This window comes from Parasteatoda tepidariorum, chromosome 6 (assembly GCF_982258835.1).
Source record: "Parasteatoda tepidariorum strain Cologne lab strain chromosome 6, Ptep-v5.0, whole genome shotgun sequence".
NCBI classification, from domain to species: Eukaryota; Metazoa; Arthropoda; class Arachnida; order Araneae; family Theridiidae; genus Parasteatoda; species Parasteatoda tepidariorum.
The window spans coordinates 74,794,591-74,805,382 of record NC_141760.1 but is presented as its reverse complement, the minus strand read 5'-3'; the positions used below and the strand labels follow the sequence as shown (position 1 = coordinate 74,805,382).

The 10,792-nt window shown below is 27.3% G+C and overlaps 1 long non-coding RNA gene across 1 annotated transcript; it reads right to left on the bottom strand.

Moving 5' to 3' along the window:
- Window positions 1-7,189: 7,189 nt before the first annotated feature.
- Window positions 7,190-10,326, bottom strand: LOC147808130 (uncharacterized). The gene is made up of 2 exons (XR_015434918.1): window positions 9,690-10,326; window positions 7,190-7,968 (listed from the first exon to the last, which is right to left on the bottom strand). It is a non-coding gene; the product is annotated as an uncharacterized LOC147808130 (long non-coding RNA).
- Window positions 10,327-10,792: the final 466 nt, after the last annotated feature.

Genomic DNA, 10,792 nt, shown 5'->3' with positions numbered 1-10,792 from the left:
GCTACATTTTTAGTGTTTTTTTTTAAAATAATAATAATAATAATAATTAGGAGACTCCAACCCATGCTCACTCCGCTCAAATATTAAATTATTATAATTTAATTTAAGAACATTTTGTTAATATGTCGATCGTAACGAAATGAACGATTATTCGTAAAATAATCAACTGTACTTGAATGACTATTTCAACTTATGAATATAGATCGTGTGACACAATGAGAAGTAATAAATAGAAAGTAATTTTATTTATTAATGATAAATAATGACAACCTCATATTATATAACAATTGAAATTGGAAACGATGTCCCTTTTGAGTCTTTTATATTTTTAAAAGCTTCGACGTAAATATTAAGATCTGTCAACATCTAATACATTTCTCTTATTTGTTTTTAATTTTATTTATTCCTTTTTTATTATTTATAACATCAAGTCAAGCGCGAGTTTATAAAATAAAGATCTCAAGCAATAAAAAAGTATTTTTCTACAAGTATGTATAAATTATCGTTATATAAAGTTTTAAAAAAAGGTGGGAAAAAAAACTCACGAAAAAAATACTTAAAATTGCCATAACTTTCAAACAAACTGGAGTTTTGAAAGAAAAAAAATTGCCTTTAGTTCAAAGATAAAACTTACTAGGTTAAAGTTTTTTTTGGTCTGAACCAGGTCATTTTAATTAAAAACAGATTTATTTTTTTTTTCGTTTTAATAATTATTAAATATCCTATAAAGACGATGTTAAATATCCCTTGATTTTAGTGCAAGCTACAAGAAGAGTAAAGAAAAGTCATTATCTAGTTGAATGGTGATTAATAAATATAAAATAAATCTATTAAAATCTCATATAAAAGTAACATAAATCATTTCCAATGAAAAAAAAAACATTATTATGTGTCAATATCAGTTCGGATAGGTTTGTTCTTACCTACTTTTTCCTTTTTGAAATTTTTTTAAACGTCTGTTACTCATAACTGAATGAAGTAAAATTATAAGTCCCAAATAATCAATCAAGGTTAGTCACATTGCGCGAAAGAAAAGTTGCTAAGGAAAGAGCAAGAGCTCTACTTCTAATTGGCGAATTGTGATAACGTTAAAGGGCTTAAATGATGTCTGTTATAGAAAGACGCTTACCGGAACATGTTACGAAACAAGAAATCTGATGAGCCATAACTATAACAGTAATAATTATGGTAAAATCACGTAATCACTCTAATTAAGCAAATATTACTGCAAACTTCGGTTTAATATTCTATGGTAAAATGGATTTTACCGATGATGCAACACACGCGTACATTATACAGTAATTTTTAATGAGTTTATTTTAACGATTAAATTATTATTTCTACTCTTCTAAAACAAATTTATGATGAAATATTCCCATTTTTATTTTCTTAACTTGTACAGAGGTTAGTTTCATTTTAAATTAAAATAAACAGTTGCTTGAACAATACACTAAGTTCGATTCGTCAGAGAAAACCATTAGTTATTTACTTATTTGAAAGTTTCCAAATCTTCGAATGACGGCAGAAAATAAATTGTCTTGCATTTCCTGAGATTTGTGAGTCACTAAGTCACCATGCAGTTTTCACCATACAACGTTTACACCGTGTTTTGACACAAAAGACTTTAAACACCATCTATCAAACGATTTATTTATAACGAAAAAAAAAATTAAATATACACGTGAGCGGAAAAAGATCATTCATTATACATTTATTTTGAGTTTTTGTTTAGGTGAAGACAGTTTGTTAAAGTAGATTTCAGTAGCTCAGTATTTTTAGTAAATATATTTTATGTGTTGGATACATAACATGGTCAAAATACTGAAATATTGGCTTACCAATGATATCATATCGAATTTCTTTTTTTTAATCCAATTTACAAAAAATTATAAATTCAATAATCACAATGCTGACTTAAATTAATCTCCAATTTCATGTTTCTCAATACAATGTATTTTATGATGACCACTTCTGAAATGAATTTTTAAAAATTCTATTAAAAATGAAATTCAAGCAAGAAAGAAACAAAAACGATTTAAAAATTTGTCAAATCTCTAATGAAGAAAGTGAAGAAAAAATTATAATTTGATTTTTTTTAGTGAAACTTGTAGATGCTATCTTTTTTGCTCAGCTGTAAAGTATTGTATTAGAATACTATCGTTTGCATATTTTCAAGCATAATTATTATTTAGCACTATTTATATGGATCATCATATCGTTTACATTATTTTGAATCTTTTTATAGAATTCTAGTTAATAACTGACTTAGTTCAGTCTTTGTTTAACTCTATCATTCACAAATGGAGATTCTGTTTGTTTTCTATTTCTAAAAAGGTGAGCTTTTCGTTAGAAATGTAATAAATATCTCTTTCTTATCGTAACTATCTCTTTATTATTATTTAAAGCAGCTAAACTAAAAAATTTAATTCAGCTTTTCACACCAGCAATGAAACAGATTCTGATATTTTCAGTCAGAAATTCTACACTGGAAATTCGTTAAATTTCAATACAATGTTAGAATTTTCAATTTTACATTATGCAAAAATAACCAGCAGTATTCTGTCCATCCAATTAAAGGTAAAAATTACGGTAGAAAACATTTTTTACATTTACGGTTTTGAAACCATTTACAACTAACATGGTTAAAAAATCATGAATACAAAACTATAATATTTTTTTTTACCTTTTGCAACTGACATGTTTTCAAAATCGTAAAAAGAAATTTAACTGGACATTGGAAATAGTTTAGCAGCTTTATGGTGCTGTCATCTCTGGATGAATTAGAGTATCGTATTCTAACAGCCCGGGATCACAAATTCGGGATATTGATATATTAGCCTACTCGCCTATAATATGCATACATCTGCAAGGAACTAAGTGGCTTCATTTGGTTTGACTAGTTGGGGCGATGAAATTCTGGTTATTTAACCGTATTAGGTGAAAGAAATTAATAAACGGTTTTTCTCTCAGTTAACAATTTAAATACCGTTTTACTTATGGTTATTTGACTACTTTGTTTGAATATGGTAAAATATCAATTAAATAATTGTTATTTAACCATTTTTCTGATAAATTTCTAACAGTGTAAAAAAAATTCAAATGTTTCAAATCATCAAAAAATCTTCATACGTTTATATATACTCTAATGTGTATACACTTTTTCTTCAATTTTGACTATTATTCTTAAAATAAATATTTGTTAAGTGTGATTATAACAAAATATCCTGTAAGTTCTGGGTTCGAATCTCATTCTTTCCAGACTAACCATTTGATTATTTAGTAGTTTCTCAATTAAGAGGACTTATAAAAAGTCTTCTTAAGCCTTATTCCCCATATTGTTGGGTTTAATTCAATTATTAAGTTTTATTTTTTAATTTTATTCTTTTATCTTTTATTTTTCTCTTATTCTAAAAATAACAACGATGAAAGTTGTTTTTATCCGCAATTTTTATCGGGAGGTTACAAAAGCACTTTATAAAAATAAAAATAATTAAAACTAATAATAATATTTTCTTTTCGTAAATATTCAGATATTTTTTTTCGAATGCAATGGTTATTTGGAAAATAAGTTCTACTTGGCTCTAAATAAAGAAAATACACATATACTCATCAAATGTTTTACTTCAGTCAAAGAAGTGTACCAATCCTTTTTTTCTTTTTATCATATTTTATAGTTTTTCACTAACTTTCAAATTTATTTGTCCTCAAAATTCGATCCCTATTTTACTTCTAACAATTACTAAAAACTGCGCAAACTACTAAAAGTGCAGTACTAAAAAGAGGGGAAATATTTTCTCAATCAATCTGAACTTTCTTTAACCTCAAAGTTCGATCCTTATTTCATGTCGACAATTATTGTCGAAATAAATGCCATAAATTCGGCAAGAAAGATTCCTTTAGCATCCTATTACGAGAACGCATTGGACACAGAAGAGCTACAGTTAGTGAATTTTTAATCCTTTCTTGACAAATTCAGGAAAAATTAGCACACAAAAATTACTTGCAATATTTATTACAGGTTAAATTTTTGCAAAAGATTATTGCGTTGGTGAAAAGCCATAAAAAAATATTTGAACTTACATGCCGACTCCGTTGAAAAATTAAGAACTAAATATTTAGATGAATCTGGAGAAACTGGAATTTTTATATTGTTGGCTAATTGAAAAGCCTCCCGTTGTTTTCGATCCTGTCTGATATTTATCAGTAAAATTCAATCAGCCTATGTACTACTTCTAAAAACTACTAAAAAGTGTGCAAACTAGTAAAAAGCGGGAAAACTACTGAAAGTGTACTACTGAAAAGTGGAGGAATAGTTACTCTATTAATCTGAAATTTTTTTTGCCTTATTTCAATGAGCCTTGAAAATTTTATTTTATTTTTTATGACCAGAGTTCAACAGCTCATAAAAATTCTGAATTAACGATTATCAATGTTCACCTTTAGCCTTGTAATTTTGAACCCCATCCAGAAGACAAGAAAACTCTTGCATCGCGCATTGAAAATGGTATAAACCACCATTTGCAACTTAACAAACGGTGTCCTCTTATAAACGCTTTTATAAATAAGCTTTTTAATTTTCAAACTATTTATATAATAAATACATAACTTCAGTATTACCTTCAAAAGCTACATGCATTTAACTCCATTCAGTTATTGAACTTAATTAACAAGAATTTTAATGTTTAGGTTTGATAGCATCCCTTTAATATTTGGGTCATTATTTGTCATTTATAGCACAACAAAAGAGTTCTTTGACTCAGAAACAAGATGGGTTCTTAACGTTGATTAGAATTTATTCATGAATGAACCTGCTCCCAATATTGTGCAAACTTGGCACTTGTCACCCTCACGTCCAGAAAAATGTCGTACTTGTTTCTTAATCTGCTTTTAATAGTCTCTTTAATTTTTAATTGAAAAAAAAGTATTTTTTCATGCTTGAAAGCGTTGTTTCGAGGGAATATAAGTGCATCAAAAAATTTTACTTGTTTTTCTTACGTGCATCCGAAGCATGTTTCACGTATAACCTATTAGCAGACGTGTCATTGGTTTATCATCCCAAGCTTATTATGAAATAAGGGTAAGTTGTCCTATTAATCCAAAAGTATCTGAGACTGCTGCAATAAGCCCAAAATCTGTCAAAATATCGAATGTTTTCCAAATTAGTCTCACCTATTGCAAAATGACAGAAACAATTTACAAAAATAAGGATTTTCAAATTAGAATACGAAATAAATAAGAGCTTTTCTTTTTTACAGTCAAGAGGAACTTTCATCGGGAACAAAGGTTCATAGTAATCTAAGTTGTATGATATTCTCTGAATTCCTTTCAAATTTATTCATTGCAAAAACTGTGGTGTAATACTTCGCCGAATTTGGTATTGAACAACAATATCCTTTATTTTATGTCAAGATCAAATCGAGAATTCATATACACTTTAAAAGGTATAGTTAACTCTAAACAATAATAATTGAGAATGCTTAAACAAGCTTATGCCCTTTGTGAATTATTTTCGCATCCCAAAATACCAATATTAAGGTACTTCGGATATTGTCAGTAGATTGTTTACAATTGAGTATGAAATAGTTTGTTGCTGTTTTGCAAGCTAACTATAACATTAACAGAAACAAAATGTACGTATGTTTTTAGCTGTGAAATAAGGGTAGTTTTATTTATATGTTTAGTTCTCGGACCATTGTATTTAATTTAAATCCCATTCTCTTTAGTTAAGCCTAATTCGAATTTGTCTTACTATTCCCTCTGTGCTACTTGATTTACAAACTAATATTCATTCTAAGAGCTAATGTGCCTGTGTATCCTAAACCAGCTGTTTTTACTTTAAATTGTATCGTAAAAATAACTTTGCGGACTCTTATGACCTCGTATTTTACTACACCAAATACCAAAAAAAACAATTATGGTGTTTCACGTCACCCAATGGAATTACTTGCCACTATTGTGTTAAAAGACACCAAAATTTTCTACAGTAAACATATTATTTACTTTGAAAGAAGCATCAAAACAGTAAATATAATCTTCTTTCAGATTATACTATGAGACGAAATATATTTTTTTTACAAATATTTTTCTTAGTGCTTAACATATTTAAATTTTCTTCAACAAGGTATAATAAACATGTTTTATAATATGTGCTTGCACGAACTCCCAATCGTGTAAAATAAGACACTAATCAAATAAATAAATCCATTGAACTAGATAGTTTCCAATCCTCAATTTTGACATAATGTGCATATCAGTTTTAGTTAAGTACTACTTTAGTTTGTTATAATATACCATTATCAGGAAGCATCTCCACAAAACTAGGCTATGAGCGACATCAAAAGGGGATATTAAGTAGCTTCAACTGTTAATTATCTGTTAAGTATCTAATACTCACACATATTAGATAATAAGCACAATGTAAGCTGTTTAGTTCACAATAAGGTTAGAGATATATTAAGCAATTTCAAACTTTATGTAAAGAAAACTTTAAATGAATATCTAAAAACGTTTAATCAAAGAGCTTTATTCATAAATTCCTCCTTTAGGATAAATAACTGTTGTTGAGCGAACAAATTTTTAAAATTTTATGAACATTTTGAAGGTTTATAAAGTTTTTATTTTAGAATATTCAAATTTTGTTTTAAAAAAATTTATTCAATATGTTATTTTTAATATCAGAGAGCTCTATATCATTAATACAATTATTTTTTAACTCAATAACAATTAATTTTTATAAATCCTGAGCAAAGTAGTTTAAAACTTACGTAAAAGAAATATAAACAAATGAAAGGTATTTTGAGCCCTAAGTTTTATCAACTTTAAGCAAATGGATGCACTTAAAAAATAATAAAAAATGAATTTTTTACTATTTTAAAAATGTACAAGATGATTAACAACTATAAAGTATTGAACAAATTAGTAATATAATACGATTATTTTCCTTAATTTCAAATTTTCAATTCCATTTACTAGAATAACATACACTTAGAAGTCATGAATTAATTTTTTTTTAAATAGTTTGGAGAATATCCATTTTTTTTTTAAATTATTAAAATAGTTGTACAAAAATTCAATAACAGTGCTTGTACAATATACACTCAGACGAAATTTCCAGTTTCGTCTATAATGTATTGATTAACATTAAAGCCTAATTCAGTTTAAGAAAATAAAATTAAATAATGATCGATGCTTCCTTTGCACTAATTTTCTGTATGAATATGAAACAGGTACTGTTGAATTAATACTGAATGGAATCAAACCTTCAATCAGGGGTCCTACCAATTACCCAAATGCTCTTATTAACACAGAAAGGTAAATAAAACGAGCTTAAATAATTATAAATTATTTTTTCCACCTTATACTATTGACTATTATACGTTATTATACGTTTAACTATTGGGGAAATTATTATTATGTATATAACTAATTTTAATACATTCCTCGTAATGTTTCGTCGCTTTATCCTCTGAATATTATGTGTCGAATTGTAATATTAATTTCTCATGAAATCAATATACTTCCTTGTTTTAATTTCTCAGCTTCAAATTTCAAAAACCAGACAAAAAATCAATACACCTGATAAATAGTGTGTATTCCATCTACTGAATGTTATAGTAATATTATAATGCAAAACTAAAATACATTTTCCATACAATATATTTTGAACTTATTATTATATAATGATAAGTATATGTGAAACGGGGTGCATACAATATTTTCTTTAAAAGTTCATCAAATAAGAAAGACGTTTTATTTCTTCAGTTCTTTCACTGCCTCTCCATGAAAGCAATCAGTTTCGTTGTCTCTCTCCTCACTGTTACGGCTGTTTGTTCTGTGCTTCTCCTCATATTAACTCTGTCTTGATTTCCTCAGATACCAACAAAATGGTTCTCTTGGGGAAACCCAGATTTACTGTTTGGACGAATTTATCAAACTTTTACTCAGCTGGTTTGGATGAAGCAAATACAACTGTAAAAAAGGGGGGAAAGAAAGATTTAGAGATTTTTTTTCAAAATGACAAGTTTTCATTTTTTATACCTTTTTAAAAAATAAGGAAAAAAAATTAAATTTGAAATACTAACTCAATCAAAAGTCTACAAAATAAAAGCTTTTGCAAACCCTTCTCTGACAATCATAGTTCTTTTCTACACTGTCTGAATCAAATTGCAGCAAAAGGTACCGGTACTCAGAATGTCGGTACTTTTTACTGAAAAATTCACTATTACCGAAACATGTTACGGAGCAAAATACCTAATTTATACAGTAACAATTACCATTAAGTCCCTGAATCACTCTAATTAAATGGATATTATAGTATATTAAGGTAAAAATGGATTTTACGGTAAAGCATATGATGCCCCCAAAGTGTCGGTACTTTATACCGTAGTTAATACAATGCACTTATGATATACATATTTTTGTAATATATTTTCACAAATACAGTATTTTTGGAGTGTTTATAATAGTTGTAAAATATCTATTCAAGTTTAAAACAAGAATAATAAAATATATCAGATACAGTAAAATCAAAGAACTAATATATCAGACAATGACATTTTAAACTCAACAGTTGTAATGTTGTTAACCATTAGTGCTTAATAGATATCACCGGAAAATCTTCAACTCACCTGAATTATGAAAGCATATGCGTGATAAATGTTTCATTGAAACTAAAGGGTAACAGTCTTGCTTTGTTAAAATATTTTATCAGATCATTTATTATATAACCCTTTAATTATTTCTCGACTTTTTCGAAGTAGTACAGATATTTTTCTGTATTAATTAACATGAAATTAGAAGTTTTCCTACAGGGAAAAACACCCCGAACTCAATTCGACTGTTAACGGAGGAAGGTAGAAAAATTCTCCCTTTTTTACAAACAAAAATTATTGAACATAAAATTTTTAACCCTAAGCGGTTCGGAAGTATTTCGAATTTACTTCCGACCAGGAATAATTATGATAATTTCAATAATTAATTATATTAATTAATTAATTGGTTAATTAAAATAATTTATTATTACAATTAAATCTGATAATTAATTATAATAAAGTTAATTGCACTCGCATTATTTACAATTAAATTAATTGCAAATTAAAATCTTTACACTGCATAGAAGCGCTTCAACATTTTTCAGAAAAAAATTTATTTACTCCTATTAACATAGAAATTCTCTTTTTTCATTACATCTCTAATTATTACCTTTCATTGGCATAACTATTACCTTTATGGCTCGAATTATTACCTTTATGGCTCTAATTATTCCCTTTATGACTCTAATTATTACCTTTAATTGTCATATACGCATTATTCAAAAATTTTAAACAATTTCAAATTGTATAACGTAAAACACATTGTGCTGCCATCTGTTTAGAGATATCAAATATACTGTATAAGAGGCTCAAGATTAAATTTTGTTACTTTTAGCAACATTCAGCTCAAATTTTGTTAAGAACCTTAACATCACTTTTTTCAATATAATTAGTGACTGAAATTAATAAATTGTAAAAAGGTTTTCTTAATTGCCCTAAACAAAGTTAAACTAAGAATTAAAAAATACAAGAATTAGATTTAATAAAAAATAGTAGAAAAAAATAGTGTATACGTTGCTTTAAGTCATAGTCGCTCGATAAAATAATCCATTATTTGAAAAACAAAAACTGTGCTTAATTTTAGTTTCAGATACTTACACATAAATCTGTTATCCTAATCTTCGTAAAATGAAAACTGTTTATTTCTCTAAACTTCCATAATTAAGTTTAACAACTATTACCGAACAAAATAATTCTTTTAAGCAAAAAAATCTTTTCTTGCAACATGAAAACTCCAATTATCTTTAAGCAACCTTCGTTTCTCTTATCTGAATCGAAAATCACTACATAGGAGTGTCTTATAATTGTTATCAGTTTCTCCTCTCCATTTTCTCATTTTTCTAAAAGGAGCACGCGATACTGATATAAAGCACTCGAGAAAATGTTTGTTGCTTAAAATAAAACACATTTTTGTTTTTCATCTGTATAATCAATTCAAGCTTTTTTATAGGAAACTTATTTATCATATTTTTATATTTGTTTCTTAAGTGTTAAATGAAAATCAATGAAGAAAATTGAAACTGAGTAACTCCATTTAAAGTCCCACAAATATCACATGCAAATTAATTAGCATTTTATCCAAAAAGCAAATTAATCAGCATTTTGTAACGAATATACCTGGAATATATTTGCAGCAAAAAATTGCATTGTTTTTACTTATTTTTATAAAAACCTAAGTTATAACCTAAGTTAAAAAGGCAGTCGATCCTCATTCAATTGTTCACCTCATGTCTCGTTTTCCTCGTTTCCTGGGCTGAAATAGCAGCACAACTCAAAAAATCATGCTTTGAGATAAGTGGATTTAAAGTTTTCATTGCTAAGGAAAATGCATAGGAAATGCTTTAGTTTGCTTAAACGAAGATTACCTTCAAGTTGAATTATGAGTTGTACCAGTATTGTTGCTGAAAAGAATGCGTATTTTCCTATTTACACCTGTTCTTAGTCCAAAACGCGTGTTTTTTTAGTTGTGCCACTATTGCAGCCTATGAGCGATTTGTTAAGCTAACAATAAAGGCAATTAAAAAAAATTTCAGTGGAATTATTTTGAAAAATGCATCTAATATACCACGCTATAAAAAATTACTTATAAGGGACACTTTTATTATTTTATTACTTATAAAGGACACTCATTTAAGGATATTTTATCTCACTTAAATATGAAACTGAAATATTTTTAAAGCACTACTTATCCGATTTCCATT